Here is a 24,147-nt window from a genome sequence, read left to right as displayed (position 1 = left end):
AGAGCAATGGAAGCAACAAAATGGGTCTGAAGCTGGATCAATCGCCTGGGTCTGCCTGGGGTTTCTTCAGCAAAGACAGCATTTTCACCTGCTTCCAGCTCAACACACTTTTGTTGATGACAGAGATGCGTTCATGACTTTATTGGGTAATGGATTGGTGATACTTGCCCATAATGCCAACATATTCGGGGACGAGGGTCTGATGGAGAGCTGGACTTATGAACACATTTAGCTGAAAGAGAGTCTTCCAGGGAAATGGGATCAAACCTAGAAAGAGTTGCAGTGAGGTGATGCACTAAGCTAGAGGGCAAGTTTCTCAACAAAGTCTCCACACTAGGGAGGAGACCAGCCTGGATATTCATAATCTTATTCTTGAGATAGTGTGCAAGCTCTTCACACCACTCCCTCATCGGCTCCTGACGCCTACAGATAGCCTATGTGGACATAAAGGTTTGCACTATTTTGAAAATGTCTCTGGATCTGTTTCCAGCTTTGCAATTATACCTTCTAAGTTGGCTTTTCTAGCAATTTTAACCTCTCTGTAGCATGTTTTAGGGCATCCTTGTATCTAGCTTTAGCAATGGGGTGATATAGTTGCGATACAAAAGGGGATGATGGACGGAGCGTTTGAGCCAATCAAACACTCACCCCAGTCAACTGATGTGGGTTTAATCCATCACCATTCTTTAGCTCACTCAGCCACCCCAGTTTACACATGGCCATATGCAAATCAATCTGACCCTGTGCCTCATGGGAACAGTCCAGCCCGAACTGCCAAGCCATGTCTTCCCTGGACCGGAAACAAGCATCCTGGGACCGGTTTCGGATTCATAATCCTCATCAGCCACGCTATCTTGAATCCAGTGGCCAAATGAGCAAGGGACTCACGTCTGAGCATACCCTGTCAACTATGGACGAACAAAGCGATACAAAAGGGGATGATGGACGGAGCGTTTGAGCCAATCAAATACTCACCCCAGTCAACTGATCTGGGTTTAATCCATCACCATTCTTTAGCTCACTCAGCCACCCCAGTTCAGACATGGCCATATGCAAATCAGTCTGACCCTGTGCCTCATGGGAACAGTCCAGCCCGAACTGCCAAGCCATGTCTTCCCTGGAGCGGAAACAAGCATCCTGGGACCGGTTTTGGATTCATAATCCTCATCAGCCAGGCTATCTTCAATCCAGTGGCCAAGTGAGCAAGGGACTCACGTCTGAGCATACCCTGCCAACTAAGGGTGATATAGTTGCCTCCACTGTCTTTCTAGGTGCTTGCACTCTTTCTTGCCTTCTTTGAGGGTGGCTGTATACCAGGAAGAAGGTGGTTTAACTCAGTTTGATAGCCTCGGCCATTCTGGTGCAAGCTCAAGGTCAATGGATCTAATCCAACTGTCCAGGTGGCTGGCATCAGTGTCCACGTCCGCTGAGGGTGTGGGCGCTCTCTCCTCCAGTGCTCCAACAAAATCTGGTTGGAATCCATGAAAAGCTCTCAACATGCGAGAAGTAGAGGCACATGGATGGAGAGTGTATGTGCACTTTGCACGTGTGAGGGAGGGTAAGTGTGGAACCTCTGCATGCATGTGATGGATTTTTACCAAGGAATCCACTTTGGAATGACTTTGTGTAGATGACTATTCAAAATGGAGGGTTACTCGAGTGTTTCTAGCTCCTTGAGGCCCTGAACCTTCCCCCAGAGATGTGGCAGTAGCTGGACTCCAGTATGTCTCTCCGCTGGTATTTGACAGCAGGTCCAGGAACCTTCCTGTCCCTTCCCTCTGGAGGCATCAGTCCAGTCAGGTTTTTGACCCAGAGGTGGGACCCACATCTTTTCCTTTGAAGTTCAGCTTTCTGCTGCATCTCTGTAACATAGACTCTGGATGGACCAGTCTGAGTGAAATAAACTAAAAGGAAGTCCCTGAACCCAGCTTTGGGACTGTTCATATATGCAAGACACCCCTTCAAATCCTGATCATGTAACAGTCATGCATGCAAGGCATGATTTCAGAAGACCCCCAAAAATGGAACATTACACAATGCTGGTTGGTCTACTGTATGCCAAAAACTGGGACGATGTCCTACTTAGTGTGCCAGGAATTCTCACAAGTAGTTGCAGAAGATGCACCAGTGTGCCTGAGGCTACAGTTCAGCTCCAGTGCCTGCTCTCTCTCTTATCAATAAATCAATCAGTAGATTTATTTTGCGCCGCTTGTCACACGTAAGGGTATCCAGGCGCTGCCTAAACTCAGGTGGCTAAACTTGTTGGGCCCGATTCACAAAATTAATCTGAGACAAAATCCTAACTTTACGACTTTCAGTATTCACAAAAGGCATTTAGGAGTAGTAAAGTTAGGATTTTGTCTTAAGTTTATCTTAAGTTTTGGTCCTTAAACAAACTCCTAACTTAAGTTAAACTTAAGTTAGGATTTTGTTTTAAGACGAAAACTTAAGACAAACTTAAGACAAAATCCTAACTTAAGTTTAACTTAAGTTAGGATTTTTTCATAAGACCAAAACTTAAGCCAAATCCTAACGTTACTACTCGCGCCCAAAGGCTGAATCTTTGGAACTGAAGAGATAGTTGGAGTGGGCCGCCTTGTGCCTTGTGCACGGAAGTGTAAACTAATAAGGCTGTTATGAATGAAAGAAGAACATTTATAGAGCGCACAGTGACTCCGAGGAGTATAAATCAATCAATCAGTATTTGTAAAGCGCTGCTAATCACCCGTGAGGGTATCCAGGCGCTAGGTTGTCGGGCTCAGTTGAAAAGCCAGGTCTTGTATGCCGGGCCACCCAAGCTCACCTTTTCAGGACAGACTGGTACCTTTTCGTGTTGTATTTCACAGAGGTGCCGCCCCGGAGAGGGTGGTGGATCTGCAGTCTGCCGCAGGTGGAGGGTGGTGGAACTCATGGGTGGAGCTGGACAGTGACCCCCCCCAAGCCTACTAACAGACCATGGAGAGGGAACATCTGCCAGACGTGCTGGCGACAGCTGCGTCATTGTCACCGATGCCCGTTACTACCCTCTCTAAACCGGGCCCTAAGCCTCGTGTAAGGCCCTCGCCAGCGCTTTTCCACCTCCACCCTCCGCTGTTGCAGTGTTTGAACCCGGGCCTCCTGCCCCCTCTTCCATCCACCTGTACCCAGGGCTGGAGCAGAGGTCCCCGGGCAGGACCGTCCTGATGCAGCTGCAGGCCGGGGTTCAGGGCGCAGTATCCTGGGGTGTCCATTCTGCACCGCACCAGACACAGACGCGTTTCCTGTTTTCCCCTCTCTCCGGATGTTGCAAGCTGACCCTGCCCTACCTTTCCCTGACCCCCTCCCGCAGTTGTGCGATCTTTCTTGTTTTCACTTTGTTAAAGTCAATTTTTCCGGGATGTATTTCAATGACTTGGAACGAAAACCCCATTCGTGAAATAAATCCGAGGTCACCTCTGCCCTCCGCTCCCAACATGAAGGGGAAGGACCGGGAAGGCCCCCCAGGAGCGGGAAGCCCCCCAGTTCCGCCAGGTCTTATCAGAGACACATACTCCAGCGCATCCCGCTCTCAGGTCACAGTGTTGGCGCTAGGCTCTGCGCTGGTAGATTGATGCCAAGGGCAGCCAGTGTGTTACCCTGGTGCAAGGAAGGAAGTGCCCCCCCCCCCCCGGCCTCTGATTGGAATGTGAAATACAGCAATGATCAGGGTTCAGTAAGGCCCTCATGCCTCTGGGACCCGGTGCCACTGCACCTGCAGCACCAATAGAAGAAACACCCCTGGCTATGTTCGTTTCCAGGGCCTGGCTGTCCTGTTCTTGTAGGGGACGCTCCATCGACTGATGCCGCTGTTCAGATGATCTTCGAAAGAGCTGTTTTAAGGGAGTTTTGGCAACTCTAGAAGTTTTGAGGTTTTTTGGTTTTCCCACAGACATGGGGGCCGATTCACAAAGGTAAACTGAGACAAAAGTCTAACTTTACAACTTTCGGTATTCACAAAAGTCATTTAGGAGTAGTAAAGTTAGACCTTTCTCTCAGTTTTGGTCTCAGTTCAACTTAAGACCAAAATTTACATTTAACTGAGACAAACGTCTAAGGGGCATATTTACTAAGAAGTGTCGGAGTGCGGTGTTAGCCTTCCTAGCTTATCGCCGCACTCCACCACTTCTGAAACGCATGTCTGCACCATATTTACAACAACATGGTGCAGCCCTGCGTTTCCCCCTGCGCTGGCGATAAATTTAGCAGCCTAACACCAACACAGGCACCCTTGCCTTGCGTTGAAGGAAAGATTGTTTGTGTGCAGGGAGGTGTCCCTTCCTGCACATAAACAATCTTTAAATGGCATTTTGCAACTTCTATGTGCGCTGCTTAATACAGCACACATAGAAATTGCAACATGTGATTATTTTTAAATGATTGTAGATCTTCCTGCACATCAACAATCAATGGCGTTTTGCTGTTTCTATGAGTGCGGCACACATGGAAAGAGCAAAAACAAGGGGAAATTAAACATTTCTCCTCGTGTTGCCAGGTTAAGACCAGGTTTTCCCCGATCTTAATTTTGGCACTGCCGCCTATTTACGCCTCCCCTGTAAATAGCGGTACAAAAGGGGGTGGTGATGGACGGAGCATCTGAATCAATCAAACACTCATACCCAGTCAAAAGATCTGGGTTTAATCCATCACCGTTCTTTAGCCCACTCTGCCACCCCAGTTCAGACATGGCTATATGCAAATCAGTCTGACCCTGCGCCTCATGCAGGCCCGGACTAGCCGTTGCAGGCACCGGGCAAACCCCCGGTGGGCCGCATGGTTGGGGGCCGTTTTTGGGCCCCTGGGGGCCGTTTTATATTACAGGGCCGTTTTTGCAGCTATGCTGCAAAAACGGCCCTGTAACAAAAACGGCCCTGGCACAGAGCTCGGTCGCACCCCGCCCCGCCTCCCGTCCTCCTGGATGGGGGGAGGGGGGCCGGCCGAGCACTTTGCCAGGGCCGGTTCTGGTTCCCAGTTCGGCCCTGGCCTCATGGGAACAGTCCAGCCCGAACTGCCAAGCCATGTCTTCCCTGGACCGGAAACAAGCTTCCGAGGACCGGTTTGCTTGAATCCAGTGGCAAAGTGAGCAAGGGACTCACGTCTGAGCATACCCTGCCACACTTATGGCGGCCAAAAGCGGTACAAAAGTGGTGGTGATGGACGGAGCATCTTGCTCACTTTGCCACTGGATTCAAGCAAGCCGGTCTGAAGACGGATGGAATGCCAGAAACCGGTCCTCGGAAGCTTGTTTCTGGTCCAGGGAAGACATGGCTTGGCAGTTCGGGCTGGACTGTTCCCATGAGGCACAGGGTCAGACTGGTTTGCATATAGACATGTCTGAACTGGGGTGGCAGAGTGGGCTAATGAACGGTGATGGATTAAACCCAGATCTTTTGACTGGGTGTAAGTGATTGATTCAGATGCTCCGTCCATCACCACCCCCTTTTGTACCTCTCCTGTAAATAGGGCACAGCAGTTGCCCTCCCCTTTCAAGCTAAGTGTAGTGTAAAAGGGGGCATAATTTATAAGTAAGGCTTACAGTTTCCGTTTTTACTGATTTTTATAGGTAAATACAGACAGAAAACAATGTGTTTCCTGTCTGTATTTATTTTTAAAAGTGGAAAAATACTGAAAATTATGCTTCTGGTGAGAGACTCTCCATTCTGTCTTTTGTGAATTCCAGACAAGCGCTAAGCGGATAGACAGCGTGGGGAGTTTTAAAAAATGGATGAGATTTCCTAAAATACAGGCATATGTTAACAAATATTTGTAGTATAATGCTAATATCTACCTGTGAGTATAGTCTTCTAATATATGTGCTGCTTAATTTGCTAAAATGTGAAGGCATAGGGGCATATTATCAAGGGGGTTTATCTCCGCTTTTTTGGCTTTAAAAGCCAAGAAAGGGGAGATGAAATTATCTCCCTATTACCTAGCTGTCGCTAACACCAGTTAGCGACAGCTAGTAGGAGATAGCGACCATCTTGGGCCCCGCTTTGCATGTCAGTGATATTTATCACTAATGAGATGCAAAGTGGGCGTGCCAAGATGTTAGCGACTGAAAACATCGCTATCTCCTATTACCAACTTTTGGAGATATTCGCGCTAAACGCGAATATCTCCAAAAGCTAACACCTGCCCTGAGCAGTTCTTAGCCATGTTATCCAATGGGAGGTGGATAACATGGCTAAGAGCATTAGCTCGGTAATGCATGAATATCGCTGACTTTTCAGCGATATTCATGCTTTGCGGCGATTTTTATCGCATTTGCGTTAATCCTTGGTAATAGCAAGGTTTATTTGCGGTAAAAATCGCCGCAGCTCAGCGGTAAATTTTTCCCGCTAACCAAGCAATAGCGATAATTATCGCTATTGCTTGGTAATATGCCCCATAATTTTTAATGGAGAAATACCAATAAGATGGCCAAAAAATAAACGTGGATAATTACAGACGGAAATGTTAAAAAAAAAAAAGACCATAAAACAAGGAGCCCTATTTATATGGCAGCATTAAACCTCGTTAAATGGCTTAATGCTGCTGCGTAAGTAAGGCGAAGCCTCTATCGCCACTACAACACCTGAAAAGTGCTGTTGTGGTGGAGATAGGGGCTTGTACATATACCCTTAACTTTACTACTTGTAAATGCCCTTAGCGTATACCGAAAAGCGTAAAGTTAGATTTGTGTCTCAGTTTACCTTTGTGATTCGGACCCATGGTGTTTGATCTTGGGCTCATATCCTTTTTTTCTTCCATGTGCCGTGTTCACTGAACCCGAGGAGGAGGTTCTTAAATCATTTGTATTTTATAGCATGATAACACAGTACACTCCTTTACATTACTAGTTCTGTTTTTGGTAAAAAGTTAAACTTTCATCAGAACCTCTCCTTCTGCACCTCACAAGTAGCCTCAGAGGTGACCATGAGGTGCTCTAGAAAACACTCAAAATAAAATGCACAAATAAAGAATCATTTCAGGTCCAGACACCAAAACATAACACAACTGAGGCAGAGGGAAGGGCCCATCTAAAATACTACCTCACCCCTAGCACACAGCAACATATTTTTTACAATTAATAACCATGTCTGTGAGTGTCACCGCCATGACCAGAGAGCAGCTTTCTGGATGAAGATTCCATCAGGAGGAGACGCCAAGGTTCAAAATTCAAACACCTTACAACACCTAGACTTGAGGAAATTCCAATAGTGGATTCTCTTTTGATTACTAAAGAAAGTGCCAATTCCAGGAGCGGGGAACCGCTGGTCAAGGTCCGTCCACCATACTGTCCCTATGGTGGAGAAATGGCACCTGTACCTTATCCTGTGGATTTTACACTTCCTACAGAAAGTGTGAGAATTTTCCATTGCCCTGGCTCATACATCGGCGTTTTAGGCAGCTGGCCACTGCCAACAAAGCGGGCTAAGGATTTATCACCTTCCTACATTGGGCCCAGTCCTACATCTTTACAAAACTAGAAATATTCAGACGGGCGGTCGGGCATTTGTCCTGTGGAATGACTTACAGGACCACCCAAGAGGTACCAGCTAGCTACTAACACTTAGAACCGTATCTGCATTGGGTTGCGCTTCCTTGAAGAGAGTAAGTGCCTGAAAGCTCAATTTTGGGATTTATTTAGGGTTTTTCTCAGTTTTTAGACATTGGTGGCCTGGAGAATGGCACAAAAGCCACCAGACCAGTTTCATTACTACACACATTCCTTTTGTTACAGGCTGCTTATACTTTCACTCACTCCATGAAGCCAACTTTGTTGTGGCCATTCTGTTAATAGTGTGAGAACTCCCTATATGGAAAAATATATACGTTTATAAAACTTTTTTTTAAATGTAAGCATATTTTTACGTTCAGTATTATAGGAAACTAATTTGATATTTTTTTTTTAAATGCAGAAACCGAATGGTAACAACACTGGTAACTTAATTTTGAATGACAAATTTAATTACTTGAAATATATATAAATTAAGTATATATTTTTTTCTGACGTTTAAATGTAAAACAATTCACACCTAGCAATTATTTTTTTAAATGATGTATTAAAGTTGATGTATATAATTAGAATAAATCTAATTGTATTTTAATACAAAGTGAAGTTACATAAATTTTTAAATAAAACAGTTATTAAAATATTTTTAAATTAAATAATAAATATGTTTTATTTTTAGATAATTTTTTAAAACATTACATTCAATTTATTTATATGTTTAAATAGTTTAAATAATTTTACGTAATTTAACACTATTTCTTAAGGGGTTTCATTTGAAGTCTCCATGCACATTGATTTCTATGGGAAGGTTTTGCAGTTGCAGTGGTTGGCCATGTGTGGTGCTGGACTTACTCCACATCTGAGCTGGAGTACATTTACTACTGTTTTGAGTCTTTTCGACTGTAGGAACGTTAGAAATGTAGTTTGTGACTGGCAATGGCGTACTGTTTTGTGATTGGGTGCACGCCCCCAAACCCTTTCCTAACCCTTTATAAACCCAGCTTTTACTTCTCTTTTAACCTCTTCCCTTTATTTGTAAATAGTCCTCATTTTCCAGCCACACCCCACTGTCCCTTCCACATTTCCTACAAAACCTTATACTTCCAATATATGGAGACTCTACTGTAGGGTGTAAATCTTCACACAGAAAAGGAAAAAGGAGCTGCGAAGGCGGAACCTCCACACATAGATATGTGAATTTAATTTTGTAGCATGCTAGTAAAAGGCGGAACCTCCACACATAGATATGTGAATACCATTTTGAAGTACATTAGTCAAAGGCGGAACCTCCACACATTTATATGTGAATAGCATTTTGTAATACATCAGTGAAAGGTGGAACCTCCACACATAGATATGTGAATACCATTTTGTAATACATTAGTAAAAGGTGGAACCTCAACACATAGATATGTGAATAGCATTTTATAGTACATTAGTCAAAGGCGGAACCTCCACACATAGATATGTGAATAGCATTTTGCAATACATTAGTAAAAGGCGAAACCTCCACACATAGATATGTGAATAGCATTTTATAGTACATTAGTCAAAGGCGGAACCTCCACACATAGATATGTGAATAGCATTTTGCAATACATTAGTAGAAGGTGGAACCTCCACACATAGATATGTGAATAGCATTTTATAGTACATTAGTCAAAGGCGGAACCTCCACACATAGATATGCGAATAGCATTTTGCAATACATTAGTAGAAGGTGGAACCTCCACACATAGATATGTGAATAGCATTTTATAGTACATTAGTCAAAGGCGGAACCTCCACACATAGATATGCGAATAGCATTTTGCAATACATTAGTAGAAGGTGGAACCTCCACACATAGATACGTGAATAGCATTTTATAGTACATAAGTCAAAGGCGGAACCTCCACACATAGATATGTGAATAGCATTTTAAGGGACATTAGTCAAAGGCGGAACCTCCACACATAGATATGTGAATAGCATTTTAAGGGACATTAGTCAAAGGCGGAACCTCCACACATAGATATGTGAATATCATTTTGTAATACATTAGTAAAAGGTGGAACCTCCACACATAGATTTGTGAATAGCATTTTGTAGTATATCAGTAGAAGGCGGAACCTCGATACATGGATATGTGAATAGTATTTTGTAGTATATCAGTAAAACGCGGAACCTCCATACATAGATTTGTGAATATCATTTTGTAATCAATCAATCAATCAATAAATCAATCAATCAATCAATCAGGGGTTTATATAGCATGCTACTCATCCGTGAGGGTCTCAAGGTGATAGGGTGGGAGGTGCAGCTCCGGATCAGTCGAAGAGCCAGTTTTTGAGGGACTTCCTGAAGGTGGGCAGAGTAGGGGAGCATCTGATGATGACAGGGAGCTCGTTCCAGGTCTTGACTGCGATGTAGGAGAAGGCTCTTCTGCCTGCTCTGGTTCTACGGATGCGTTGGGTCTCTGCTAGGGCGAGGTCAGCAGAGCGGCAGTTTCTTTTGGGAATGTGGTAGGAGACTCTTTCGTTGAGGTCATTGGGTCTGATGTTGTGGAGGGATTTTAGGGGTGGGTGAGTAGCTTGAAGGTCACTCTCTTCTCGATGGGGAGCCAGTGGAGCTCTCGTAGGTGCTGGGTCATGTGCTTGTGTCTTGGGGTTCCGAGGGCGAGTCTGGCTGAGGTGTTCTGTATGGTTTGGAGCTTGTGCAGCAGGGTTTTGCTGATTCTGGCATAAAGGGTGTTGCTGTAGTCTAATCTGCCAGTTATAAGTGCATGGGTGATGGTCTTTCTGCATTCTGGGGGGAACCACTTGAACGTCTTGTGGAGGATGCAGAGGGAGTTGAAATAGGTGGAGGTGACGGTGTTCAGCTGGTGGGTCAAGGTGAGGGAGGAGTCAAGGATGATGCAGAGGTTCCAGGTGTGGTCCGTCAGGGTGGGTAGGGGTCTGAGGGCAGGGGGCCACTAGGAGATGTTCCACATAGTGGGGGAGGGTCTGGGGACAGGGCCTCGGTCTTCTCCGAGTTCAGTCTTAGGCAGCTGTTGCTCATCCTGGCTGCAACATATTTCATTCCTTCTTGGAAGCTGAGTCTGGTGTCTTCAGCGTCTTCATGAGGGAGAGGTTGAGCTGGGCGTCGTCGGCGTAGGATACTATGCTGAGCCCATGCTGTCTGACGATGGCGGCAAGGGGGGCAATGTAGACGTTGAAGAGAGTGGGGCCAAGCGAGGATCCTTGGGGTACTCTGCAGTTGATCTCAGTAGGTTCGGAGAGGAAGGGAGGGAGTCTGATCCTTTGGGTTCTGCCGCACAGAAAGGAGCGGATCCAGTCAAGGGCGTCCCCCTGTATGCTAGCATTGTGGAGTATAGCTGCAAGAGTCCGGTGGGAGATGGTGTCGAAGGCTGCGGAGAGGTGTAGTAGGATGAGGACCACAGTGTGGCCCTGGTTGAGTAGCATGCGGACGTCATTGGTGGCGGCAAGGAGGGTGATCTTGGTGCTGTTGTTTCTGCGATATCCGGACTGTGAGGGGTCAAGGATGGCGTTCTCTTAGATGAAGATGGTCAGTTGGGTGTTGATAAATCTCTCTGTGACTTTGGAAGCGAAGGGGAGGAATACATTAGTAAAAGGTGGAACCTCCAGACATAGATATGTGAATAGCATTTTGTAATACATTAGAAAAAGGTAGAACCTCCACACATAGATATGTGAATAGCATTTTGTAATACATTAGAAAAAGGTAGAACCTCCACACATAGATATGTGAATAGCATTTTGTAATACATTAGAAAAAGGTAGAACTTCCACACATAGATATGCGAATAGCATTTTGTAATACATTACTAAAAGGTAGAACTACCACACATAGATATGTGAATAGCATTTTGTAGCACATTAGAAAAAGGTGGAACCTCCAGACATAGATATGTGAATAGAATTTTGTAGTATATTAGTGGAAGGCGGAACCTCTATAAATGGATATGTGAATAGCATTTTGTAGCACATTAGTAGGAGGCGGAACCACCACACATAGATATGTGAATAGCATTTTGTAGTATATTAGTAAAAGGCGGAACCTCTATACATGGATATGTGAATATCGTTTTGTAGTACATTGGTAGAAGGCGGAACATCCACACATAGATTTGGGAGTAGCATTTTGTAGTATTTTAGTGGAAGGCATGACCTTCATACTTAGATATGTGAATAGCATTTAGTTGTATATAAGTAGAAGGCGGAACCTCTATTCATGGATTTGATGAAGAGCATTTTGTAGCATATTAGTAAAAGGTGGAACCTCCAAGCGTTGATATGTCCATGGTCCTTCAGGCTCACAGCACAATCAGTGGCATTCTGTTCCTGGTCCATAGAATGGTAACGGTTGACTGCATACAGTATGCTATGCAAATGTGGTTCATTCATTCATCGATTTTTTCCAATCCTTCACACAAAAGACTGCTATGAATGTGTTATAGCTGAGGTATTGGTCAATGCAGGGCCATGTCTATGTGGGTGGAATCTAGAATGATGTAACACCAGGAAGGGACAGGCTGTCCTGTTTCTCTTTCAAGAAATATATTTACATTGATTTTAGTTTTGGTAGCTTTCAAGTATGGCATCCTGCAACATGTCTGAGCCTCCGGGATTCTTATCAAAAAAGGGTGAACCTATACTTACCTGGAAACAATGGAGGATATTTTTTGACACTTACTTTGTTGCCATAGTTGGACGCGTTTCTCAATAGCTAGGAAGCAAGCAGTTTTATTACATATTCTTAGTCTGGAATGTTTACAAAAGTTTAGAAGAATTACCATTGGGCGCAGGAGACAGAGAGCAGTTTAAAATGTCATTGATGATGCTAGAAAGGCATTTTGGTACCAGGATAAACATTGTCTTGGAGAGACCTATGTTTTTTAAGGAAAAACTGAAAGAGTGTAAAACTATATAGCGTCTTGAGGAGACTTTCCTGTATGTGTGACTTTGGAGAATTGACAGACTCTCTGATCAGAGACCAATTGGTGAGGTGCACCAATGATGAGAAACTATTAGCTGAAGACCATGACCTCAATTAAGAAAAGCAGTGATGGAAGCTGTGGCGAATGTTTGATCTGGGTACGAGAGTTCTGTGGAGCACAATCTGAAGAATGTATAAGTCTAATTGATACGACCAATGTGGTCTAGGGAAAAGTAATGATATGGCTAAAAAGAATCCTAATTCTAAAACTAATTCTAAGAGTCTTCAGACAAATCTAGATGATAAAAAGGCGAAGTGTTATGGGTGTGGTAGGGCTGCACACCTTTCCAACAGGTTGAATTGGCGTGCCAGAAATTAATTGTGCAAACAGTTTGGGAAGAAGGACACTATGTGAGAGTGTGTAGTATTGGGAGATTTAATGTTAAAGTATAGAGATCGGGGGCAAAGTAGTTTTCACTATTACTGAGGTGTGGTCGATGGAAGTGGTTTGAAAATGTCAGAAGATGTTGTGGGCATTGGGGGTGAGACTTTGAAGGTCCTGATGGACACGGGTTTCCTGTATACCATGGTGGACATCAACATTGGAATAAGCAGTTTGGTGCTAACAATAATGAGTTATTACCATCTGATATCAACTCTGTGGGTTATGTTGGAGCAAAAATTGATGCGATGGGATACACAGTTATGAAAATCCAATTACACGACAGAGAGACCATGGGCAAATGGGCTGGCGATATTAAGATGGTATGGCAATCATTCTAAGACCTAATACCTCAGAGCTCATTGTGTTGGTGGCAAGCATGGGAGATGAGTATGATGTGGTGTGTGAATATCCCAAAGCGTTTACTGAGGGTTTGGGATTGTTGCATGGCTTTGAACACAAGATTGTGTTGAAAAAGAATGCTGTATCATGTATGTTTAAGGTCAGGAAAGTGCGAAATATGACGAGGGAACCTCTTACGGTTGAGTTAGAAAATCTATTAAGACTAGATATCATTGAGGAAATTGAATCCTAGAAGTGGCTTGCCCTTCTGGTCCTTGCTACTAAAGATGGGGGAAGAAGTATACAAATGTGTGTGGACCTGAGGGAACCGACCAAGCATTTAAATATAATTCTCCCAAAAGAATCAGAAAGTACAGTATCCAAAGAATCATAAACTGCATCAATTATTAAAAAAGAAGACATTTTAAGAACATAATAACAGTCTCAGAGAGGACATCTCATCAAACCTCAGTACATCATTCACCTGAGTGGTACTCCTACTCTCTGAAGTCAATGGTATTAGGTTCGAATCATATAGACCATGCATTATTATAATTGATGCCATTTGTATGTTTCTTTAGACACTGTATTTTCTGTTTGTTTGGGGAGAATTGTCTTTATCCATACTGTCCTGATGAAGGTGGCTCTGCACTGTTAATTCCACTGAATCATTTCTAGGCGTGTGTATGCTTGGTGGTTCACATGCGTGTTGATGACAAATGCGTGCAGATGCATTATCCTCATCTAGCTGTGAAATGACACAGCAAGCAGCCACATCATTGCACCTTTTCTTTCTTTCTGTTCTAAAATGTTGGCTTACTTTTTGCCAGTTCTGTGAGCCTTGGCAAAGAGCACTGGCAAGGCCAGCAGGTACAAGAAGATAGACCTATTGGCTTTGCCAATGCTTGTTACTACTTATACAATAGATAATGGAAACTTCGTTCTACGCACAGTACATTTTTACCATTTGAAAAGTGGAGAAAATGTACTTTCCCCAATTTACATTATGTTAACAGAGCAACATTAATTAGAAATCTAATTGTGCAATGTTTGACCTGATGCAGGCACCATTCACTGTTACACAAGTAGCGAACATGCTGTAAATTGCTTTCCTTTGCGAAAGTTCAAAGTTTCTGTATTAAAGCCATAGATCACATGGAGGTCATTGCAAGCAGAGCCTCAAAAGTTTAGGTTAAAATTTACCTCCAGAGGTTTAGGACTTCACATGTTGGCTGGGGTACTCATTGAGGAATTCACTAACATAATTTTTGACAGATAATGCCCCAAAGCCTGCAACATTTGAAGATTTTCCGGCGTAGTAAGAGAAAAGTTTTTAAAATTCGCAGTTGTGGCTATGAAGAGGTATTTTCGAATTGGAAATGCCAACACAAATGTTCATTTTTTAGCATGCAGAAACTCAAAGGACAAGCACAGATTTATTCACAAGAAAATCTTTGTGTGAGTAGATCATCAGCTCTGGAAATTCCAAAAGGGATTTGCAAGTTACAAAACAGGCTTTTTGTACATGTAAACAAAACTTTCATGCAGAAATAGTTTTGTGAACTATGCCCAATGTCTGTGGAGAGATTGGTCTGTGAGAATTAAATGTTCAGATGCATTGCCTAGTGCTGACTTCTCAAGCAATGCTGGGTCATCCAGATCGATAAACGGTGGAGGTGAGGGTGTTGGGGTGATAACATTTGTGCTATGATCCAGTGCTGGGCCAACCTCTTTCCATTGATTATCCGGTCAATCTTTCTTTGTTGACTGACAGGTAAAGGGAGCTAGCATTAGTCTAACAAACTAATTAACAGTGTAACCCATTTGTGTACACAATGAGGACTAGGAATCAGAGAATAAAGTTAAGAAGTTCTATTACAAGATAACAGTCAAGTTAATGTAAATGAATCTCAAGACCATGACGTAAAGATACAGAATAACAGCACAATAGCCAATCCTCCTAAAGACGTTCAGCGAATCAGCAAGAGACAAACAATAAGTTCAGTCACAGCTAACAGGAAATTAACAATAACATTGGGTGCTCAAAGACGATCCTCTCTCCTAAACATTGTTAATGTCTAAAAGTCATCTAATTTGGAGTCTACACCATAAAGCTAATTAAATCTAAAAATGTCCCAAAAAGCTGGGAAAAAGAGAAGAATGCGGGAAGGTGTCAACATTGCAGAAGCTCAATCATGGGTCTGCTATGGATAGGGAAACAAGTGTTAGCCTAAGCCACACTCAGCAAAGAGTCAAAAGGGAAAGCCTAGAGGTTCATACTTCTCAAAGTCCAAAGGAATAATTGGGAAGAGGTGTGGCACCGCGGCCAGGGCGACTGACGCTGGAATCAGGGGATCACGGTTCGATCCCCAGCTCCGGCGGCAGGTTAGCCCAGCACCATGTGACTCTGGGCAATAGCTTGCTTAATCTTCCCGACGGCCCCCAGCGCCTAGAGACCTTTGCGGGTGATTGTGCGCTTTACAAATGTGGATTTACTGGCACAATCAACCTGTGAGAACACCAGTTAACACCACCAAATTATCTAACTGACGCCTCTTGTTTATGCCATCAGGGGCTCCATTGTCCTTTCCATTCTCACGTTGTGAGTTGCAACATTGGAAGATGCTCCCTTGGGTACACTACAACTCTTAATCCATGACTGAATGGGGATTGTCATTTAGTTCTCTGGCTCTTCATGTTCTTGCCAAGGTCCTCTTCTCAGGATCTCTATCACTAATACAGTGTTACATTGAGTCTCAAACAAAGACACTGTGTGAACGCACCTGCAAGGAAAAGACACGCAAGCAGAAATGGAAAAACAGCGTTTTATGCAGAAAGAAATACAGGCCTACTTAAGTCAACTTTGAACGTATGATTCAATGATGCACATTCAATATGTGTTCATATGTGCACATACAACTAAAAACAAATGAAAGAGGTCAGTACATAAATTCAAATTAGATTCATGTTGCACTTTAAGTAAATGCAAAATAATTTGAAATACATGAAAATAAATGTAAGTGCGAACTACATTCCAAATGCAAATGTGAAAACATTAGTGCACACGTTTTCATGAATCTTTCTTATTTCTGAAGTAAAATAATTTTAATAGTCTGAGGATGGTTTAGAAAGTTCCTAAAGACTGCACTTCATTTTAATAAGGTTAAGACACACAGGTGAAGATTCACAAGCCCCTTGTGAAACTTTTGCGTCGCTGTTGTGTCACTTTTTGTGGCACATCCGTGGCGTAAACAATGCACCAGGTTGCGGCCAATTTACAAAGTGACGCATCGAGGGAGATGTGTCACCTTCTAAAGCCCTATGCCACATTATGCCTGCATCAGGTATAATGTATGCAGGGTGGGCGTTCCCACACAGGAAAGCCTCTTATAAGTGACGCCATGAAATCTACAAGATGTCACTGCACCACTTCTAGGATGCCACTGCGTCAAAACCCTGCGCCTGCTTGGAGCAGGCGTAAGGAGTGATGCAGTGTATTAAGTATAGGCCTCCCCCAAGCATTGCTGGAGTTGCATCATGCTTGCGGCACAACTCCAGCAATGTGGGACTGTTGGACTTGGCCCTTCTGGCAGGTTCACCCCTGAACTTTTTGCTTTTAAATTGTGACTTGGTGTTAGTGGTTTTTGGCTTCTGCGCACTTTACCACTGTGTCCCAGGGTAAAGTGCGTGCGTGTAGTGAGGTTGGCCTGCCCTTCCATAGGAATGCATGGGGAATGTATGTCTTCCTGGTAGTTCCTGATCCGTGGGGAGTGCAGATGCGAGTTTGGTATGTGCGGACTCATGTGATTAAATGCTGCGCGATGATGTGTGCGGCGTTATTGTGTCTAGTGTGGAAGTGTCACTTCTAGAAATTATCATGTCTGTGTAATTTATGTGAATTGGCTGTCTGGCTTGTGATTGGCTGGAGCTGGCTGGTGAGCCTGGCTCCAGGAGTCAGGATGGGTCTGCCCCGGTGGTGAGTTGAGAGATCTGCATGATTGATGTGAGGGAGGAGTGCACCTGGGACCTGAATAGGGCTGGGCTTTCCTCACACAATGCCTCATATTTAAGCGTGTGCCTACCCCGCAATTGTGTACCTTTAAACGGGAGCCTACCCCGTGGTTTTACTGACTTCACCACCGCTGGCCCCGGGGGCTTCCGGGCAGAGTGCTGGACCCGCCTCCTAGACGCGCTGGGATTGGTCCCCGGCTGTCAGGGTTCCTGCCGCGTCATCCCGGGGCCGCGCAGGGATTGGCCCGACCTCGAGGGCTTCCCCAGGCGCACCCAGGAAGCAGCGCGACCTGGAAGGCAAACCCTGCGAAGCATAGGAAGCCCCACAAAGGAAAAAGGCCGGCAGAGAGAAGGCGAGGAGCCTCGCGGGCTCAATTACCGCTTCCCCCCCCGGCTTGGAGGAAGCTGCGGCCAGGCTCGCAGGCGTCCCGGTGCGGTCCTGGTCCCAGGAGGGCAGACCAGCCAGAGGGAGTCCCGTGGGCAGCCTCGTCGCGTCTGCACACAGCGAGGGAACCGGACTGAGAGCCCCCGAATTCCCCAGCCCCGCATCACGGAAGGAGCACCCCCCTCCCTGAGTAGTCTGGTGAGTCAGGAAGGGCTGGGGGGCTCAGAGGGGACTATTGGTGGTGCCAGTTGGAGGTCCCGTGCAACCCCTGCATTTTTAAGCGGCCCGACGAGCAGCGGGCCACCACAACACTTTGGGGGGCAAGTATCTTCAGAAGTTCCCCGAGGTGGGGCCCCCCACAGTAGTGCCTAAGTTTGTTTTTTGGGGCATACTCCCAGCGAAGTCCCCAAGTGGGACTTAGGGCCATTTTAGTACTTAGAGTCCCAGAAGGAGGGCTCATAGGGCGCGCGGCTACCCATGTCATTTCCCCAGCCTGGCCCCATTATTTTTAGAGCCTGAGGGCTCCAACCAGTGGCGCAGTTTGTTCCCAGGGTTCTGAGAGCCCAGGCCACATTCCTACTCCCAGCTGCCCAGCACTTAGTGGGCAGCGGCTTCGTTTAGGCTTTGCGCAATCTTCTTTGGCTGCCTGCGCAGCCTGCCCTGACTTTGCTGGACACAGGGCGTTTCAGCCCCTGAGAGGCCAGGTTGGCCTGGGGACAGTTTATGTGTTGTTCCCCTACATAGGGGACATGTTTATGCCCTATGTGATCTTCTGCGCAAAGGTGATTACCTGCCTAAATGTGATTTCTGCATCATGTGTAATGCTTTATGCCTATACCTCAGAATGTATTTTTATGCTCAGGAGGTTGTTTTTCCTAGTATAGGTTATACTAGTGAGTTCATGGTACTTACCTTTTACCAATGGTTACTGGTTGTGTGCTACATTTGCTATTTGGTGCTACAGTTATTATATGTTCTATGTGCAAAGCGCTATCCCTACAAGTATTCTATTTTCTAGAAAGTGCTAATCCTACCAAGTGCTAGTTCTAAAAGTGCTTATTCCTGACAGTGGCCCACGTGGCCCTGTCCCATGTACATAATCCCCTGAAAATTCTGCCCGTGCCTATGGCACATTGTAAAGTGAGTGTTTATTATCTAATGTGTTTTGTATAATACAAAGTCTATTTTTATATATAACCTTGTGTGGGGTTTCTTTTGTGGTGGGTCTTGGGGGTTGTTGCTGGGTGCGCGTGCAAACGCTTTACACCTTGCCTCCGGCATAAGCCTGACTGCTTGTGCCAAGCTACCAAGGGGGTGAGCAGGGGTTATCTTGGCGGGTGACTTCCTTGCCCTGACGTAGAATGGTGGTTTCTGCCTGACTTTGGTGCAAGCCTTAGCCAACTGAAAATCCCCATTTCTAACAGGGACTTTTGCGCCAACAGATGAGTCAGAATTTCTGGCGCATCTGTCAATCCTTGCGCCATGGTGCTCGGTATTGTAAACACGTCGCAGACACACTGGTGGAAGAATTTCTTTGCCCGACGCAAGGAAACTGACGCATCTCTGCTCTAATGCAGAGATACGCCAGTTTCTTGTAAATAAGGCCCACAATGTATATAGTGTTAGGTACATGTAAATAGTGCATTTGTGGCACATGAAAGGAAAGAGCCAAAAGTATGCTTCTCCACTGTACTCAGAAAAGCACTGATCTACAGAAACAAACAGTGAAAGACTAACTCACCAGTGCCAAAAACCTTTAAAGGTTACCCTCCATTTTGTTCCTATTGGATTACACACGTCTTGCCCTAACATGAACAGTGCGTCCTGTGGGTGGGGGCCTTGGGGCCCGGCCGCACCCAGTGGCCTTGTAAGTACATGTGAGTTTGCGGCAACGACACCTCCCTCCTTCTGAGGCCAACATAGACAATGCGGCTGTATCCAGTGGCGGTCACTGAATGCCTTGGAAGGCTGCCATGCCTAAATCCACCCAGAGCCCTTTAGCTTGTAATGGGACGGATCTTTCAGTCTTACAAATGGACATTTAAATGCCTTGCTGAAAGGCCTGTCCTGGCTTCAACTCGCGCAAGGCCTGGGATTCCGTGCCCTTCCCGGGCGCGTGAAACGGGGACCAGGAGAATGTTCATGTGCAATGTCAGAGCACTAGGGCCTGATTCGGGCGGCGACCCATGGACAGTCTTGGAGCTTAGCTCTGTCACAGCGCAGGGCAGCCATGTTTGGAGAGCTTGTGCAGCTCGGGAGGTACCACACATTGAGGACAGGTGAAGGTCATTGCCCGCTTTGGTGGTACCATGCACTACGAAGATTGAGAAGATACACAGTAATCGTTGGTGGCCCAGCCTTCGGACTACCATGGTCTGAGACCATTGAATGGTCACAGCTTTCAGCCAACTGTGAGGGGAACAGCTGTTAATATCACTGCAGGGTTACAGCTCATGGCCAGTTTTGGGGGTACCATGCATTGAGAACACTGCAAGGTCAGAGCTCAGTAGCAGCTTTGGGGGTACCATGAATCAAAACGCCACAGGGTCACAGCTCATGGCCCAGTGTTTGGGTAACAGATGCAAGAGCACAGCTCATGGTCCAGCTTTGACGGACAGCCGAGCAGTCCAAGCATCACATCGTCACAGCATTGAGACCATTGGATGGACAAGATGAGATGAACCTTTGAGGGACCCCCAGGCACCACCAGCATCACATGGCCTGAGCCTAGAGACCTACTCTGGGTGGGCGGCAGCGCTGCAGCATTTCATGGGAACGGTTTAGGGACCAGGGCTTGCTAGGCACCCATGAGATCAGAGCACCTGATGGTTCCAGACCAGGAAAGGACTTTGGTGGTAGCGACTTACAATCCCACAGCATTGAAGTGCCAAAGAACTGAGGCTGACTTGGAAGCCCCCCTGCACTGAGAGGATTACAAGGCACAGCACGCGGGCGAGCTGTGCAAGATATGCGTCTGCCCACGGCATTGAAGGCCACAGGTCAGGCCCTCGAATCATAACTTTGTCCCATCTCAGAGGCCAGCTGACTGAGGGAGATAGACATGCACTGTGCAGGGAACCTCACATAGCAACAGATGAGAGAGCGCCTTTGAGGGTTAGCCAGGCCCTCATAGCATCTCTACAGGTTGGGCACCACTGTTTAGAGGAGGGGGTACCCACACACTGCAACTCTGCATTCTCACAGCTCCAGGACTAGCTTTGCGGCAGAGTGTCAATCCACTCAGAGCCTTACATTGTCACAGCACATGCTTGGTGTTGAGACGGGGTGTGCATGCACTCTGAGCATTGCCTGGTCACAGCTCATGGCTAAGCTTGCCACAGGGGCATAACAAAACTTGAGGGGGCCCACCTGCAAAGCACATGGAGGACCCCCTCACCCCCCGGCGGCGTGGCCCACCATGTACCACTTTGCCCTACCACCCAGAAATCTAGCAGATTTTGATTTGAAACCTCCAACATTTAAATGTATGGCTGCCAAATCTCCCAGGTCCATGCATGTTGAGTTATAATGGAAAAAACAAGACTTCAAGACCCAGAATGTTAAGAAAAATCCTGGAGTGGAGCAGCTAGTGATGAATGGACCTGGGAAACCTGGCAGGGCGGTTTGTAATGTCAGGGGCCACGCAATACAGGTTGCATGGCGGCCCAGTCATTTTGCTTTACACCACTGGTCCCTGGGCATGTGTGTCAAACTCAGCCAGGGCTGGCTTTTCAGACAACAGGAGTTTGTAGTGTGGGATTTTGAAGCTCATGTTTATGATGTGAAAGCGAACCTGCCAGTGTAAAAATACATATTGAGGTAGCCTAAAAGCCAAGACTGGCAGAAGGTGTCACAGTGACACGGGGGCCATGTGGCAGCGAAGCCCGTGATGACATGGGCCCACTTGACACCCAGCCTGGGCTTCTATGGTCCGAATTCTCAGCAGTACAAGTTTGGGTGCATTGTGCTCTCTCTACTCGTCCTTTAGCTTTCCACAATAAACTTTAAAGAAAGACGAAGTAAGGGGCCAATGTACTAATACCTGTTCACAAACCTGAAAGTGCCAATTCCACACCAACTAGTTTGCAAATAGCCAAGCAATATGCTATGCGACTTGTGTTCAAAGATGTGGTATTGTAAATTATCCATTTAGTTGCAAAGTGGCCTTTCTAATAAACGTAAATGAGGCTGTTTGCAATCTGCATCTCACTGTGATGAGCTGCAAACGCAGATATGGTGGCCTGCAAGAGAGGGCAACCTCTGTCCCTGCTGCTACATTTCGAAAAGGAGAACCATTTTTAAGAGGCAGCTTGCATTAAAGGGACAAGTCCTGTTTGCCAAAATGAGAGACACTCCCCTTTGAGAATCAAATACCAACACAACTGGCGTGAGTGTGGATATCTGATCAATGGTTATCGACCACAATTGAGGTTACAAACCACTGAAACGTGATTGTGAGAAGGAACTCCCGTTTCATGGTATTCATAATTGCGATATGGAATCAGTCTCAAAAACATTTTAGTGAATTGGAAAGGTATTTCTGGGTTGCCGAAGTGTTTTGTATATCCTAAAAGAATCAATCGATCCCGAAAACCTGTATACGTTTTCACACATTGGAGGTGTTGGATGCACACTTGTGAAGCACAAACCTAGCTACAAAGCAAAGGAGCACTGTACATAAAGGGGGTACAAGCCAAGAGGATTGGCAGGGCAATGGTGAAAGATAGGGAATGCAGCAAAAAAAGGGAGACACATGGAGGATAGAGAGGAAGGTGCCTAGATTGTTATTTATTTGTATGGGGTAAATTATAGTTTGGACTGACAATCTACAATTTTTAAAACAAATCTTACAACTTTTCTAATTCAAAAGCCGCAAAAAAACACGTTCCACCAGTGACTTGTAATTCCTTCATGTCAGCAGGACACACCATGTCTCCAGCTCAGCCTCAGGGCTTTTACTTGCCACCATAAGTCGTTCTGGCTGTTAAGATTCGTTTTAGTCTAACGGAACCAATGATTTTAATAGCCACAAAAAAAAGTCCATGGGCACAAAGCGACCTGGAAACCTGAGGCATCTCATCACTACAAAACAGTATGACGTTATTTGCTCCATAATGGGTTTTTATCGGTCTTATGCTCACCCGTGTTAGTGTTCTTTTTTTTATACAATTGTAAAGATTTTAATCATACAACAGTATTACCTTCTGGCACCCAGCCTAATATAAGGCTGCTCCCTAATGGCGAGGGTGTCTCCTGATGCCCCTGCTGGTCTAATGCTGTCTCCACATCACAACTCATTGCACCGGACAGCACCAGCCGGACCCTCAGCTATCTGGGACCCACCCTGTTTCCTACCCACACTCGCGGCCTTGCACTGTGGGCTTATCTCTTTGGCACTTGAGGGGGAACATTGAAGCTTTGCTGGCCCCTCCCAGGTCCATCTACTCTACTGCTTTCAGTTTCAGGCTCAGCACTACTACCGGTACTCGTTGCCGCCCCCGCCATCTCATCGACATCCAGCCAGCCCTGCCCTGCCAGTGCTAAGGGATATTTCCTTAACGGTTCCCGCCATCTCCCTTCTGCGCCTCTCTATTTTTTTATTTATAAAGTTTTATATAGCGTGAACCAGACCCCAGAAGCTATCAGAGCGCTATATATTTTGGACCGCTGTATTACAGATCAGTTACAAGAGCATAATCGTTGAACATTATCCCAACCGCACCCCACCCCCCACTCCCTCTGTGATCACAAAGATCAATCTGTTCAAGCAACCTTAGACAAATCACCCTCTTGATGCATTACATACACATCAGAGCTGTCCTCCTGAACTGTAGGTCTTATGGGGCTGATTCACAGAACTAACTTAAGACAAAGTCCTAAACTTACTACTTTTGGTATTCACAGAAGTTAGGATTTTGTCTTAAGTTTGTCTTAAGACAAACTTAAGACAGACTTAAGACAGACTTAAGACAAAATCCTAACTTAAGTCTGTCTTAAGTTTGTCTTAAGACAGAATCCTAACTTCTGTGAATACCAAAAGTAGTAGGTTTAGGATTTTTTCTTAAGTTAGTTCTGTGAATCAGGCCCGTAGTCTCTAAATCACCTTTCATGTCTGCAGTCATCCAAGATTGTCGTTTCAACACCTTTGCACAAGTAGAAATCGGTTTCTGCACATCCTCCAAGCCAATATTTGACTCCTTGAATATTTATTCAAGGAATGGGATGCGCCCTCGACCTCACAAGATTAGGGACAAACTGATGTTAGGACTGTCCTTATCCAGAAGGAGCCCCTTTAAATGTAAACTGATTAACTCTTTAAACTTCTTGTTGTTATGAAAGTTCACTCTGGAGAATACAAACACCTAAACCATTGTGGCTAAACATCTCATAACCTCCACCAGGCACCAAAATATTTTATTGATGGTTTCTTTGTTGTGGCTCTCATCATCTCACCTCCGAATGGAATCACGTTTCCTGGGAGATTTCCAACCACCACAAGAAAACCCAAAAGACACCCAA

This window comes from Lissotriton vulgaris, chromosome 11, assembly GCF_964263255.1.
Source record: "Lissotriton vulgaris chromosome 11, aLisVul1.2, whole genome shotgun sequence".
Lineage (NCBI taxonomy): Eukaryota > Metazoa > Chordata > Amphibia > Caudata > Salamandridae > Lissotriton > Lissotriton vulgaris.
The sequence above is the reverse complement of the archived record's forward strand: the minus strand, read 5'-3'. Positions refer to the sequence as shown.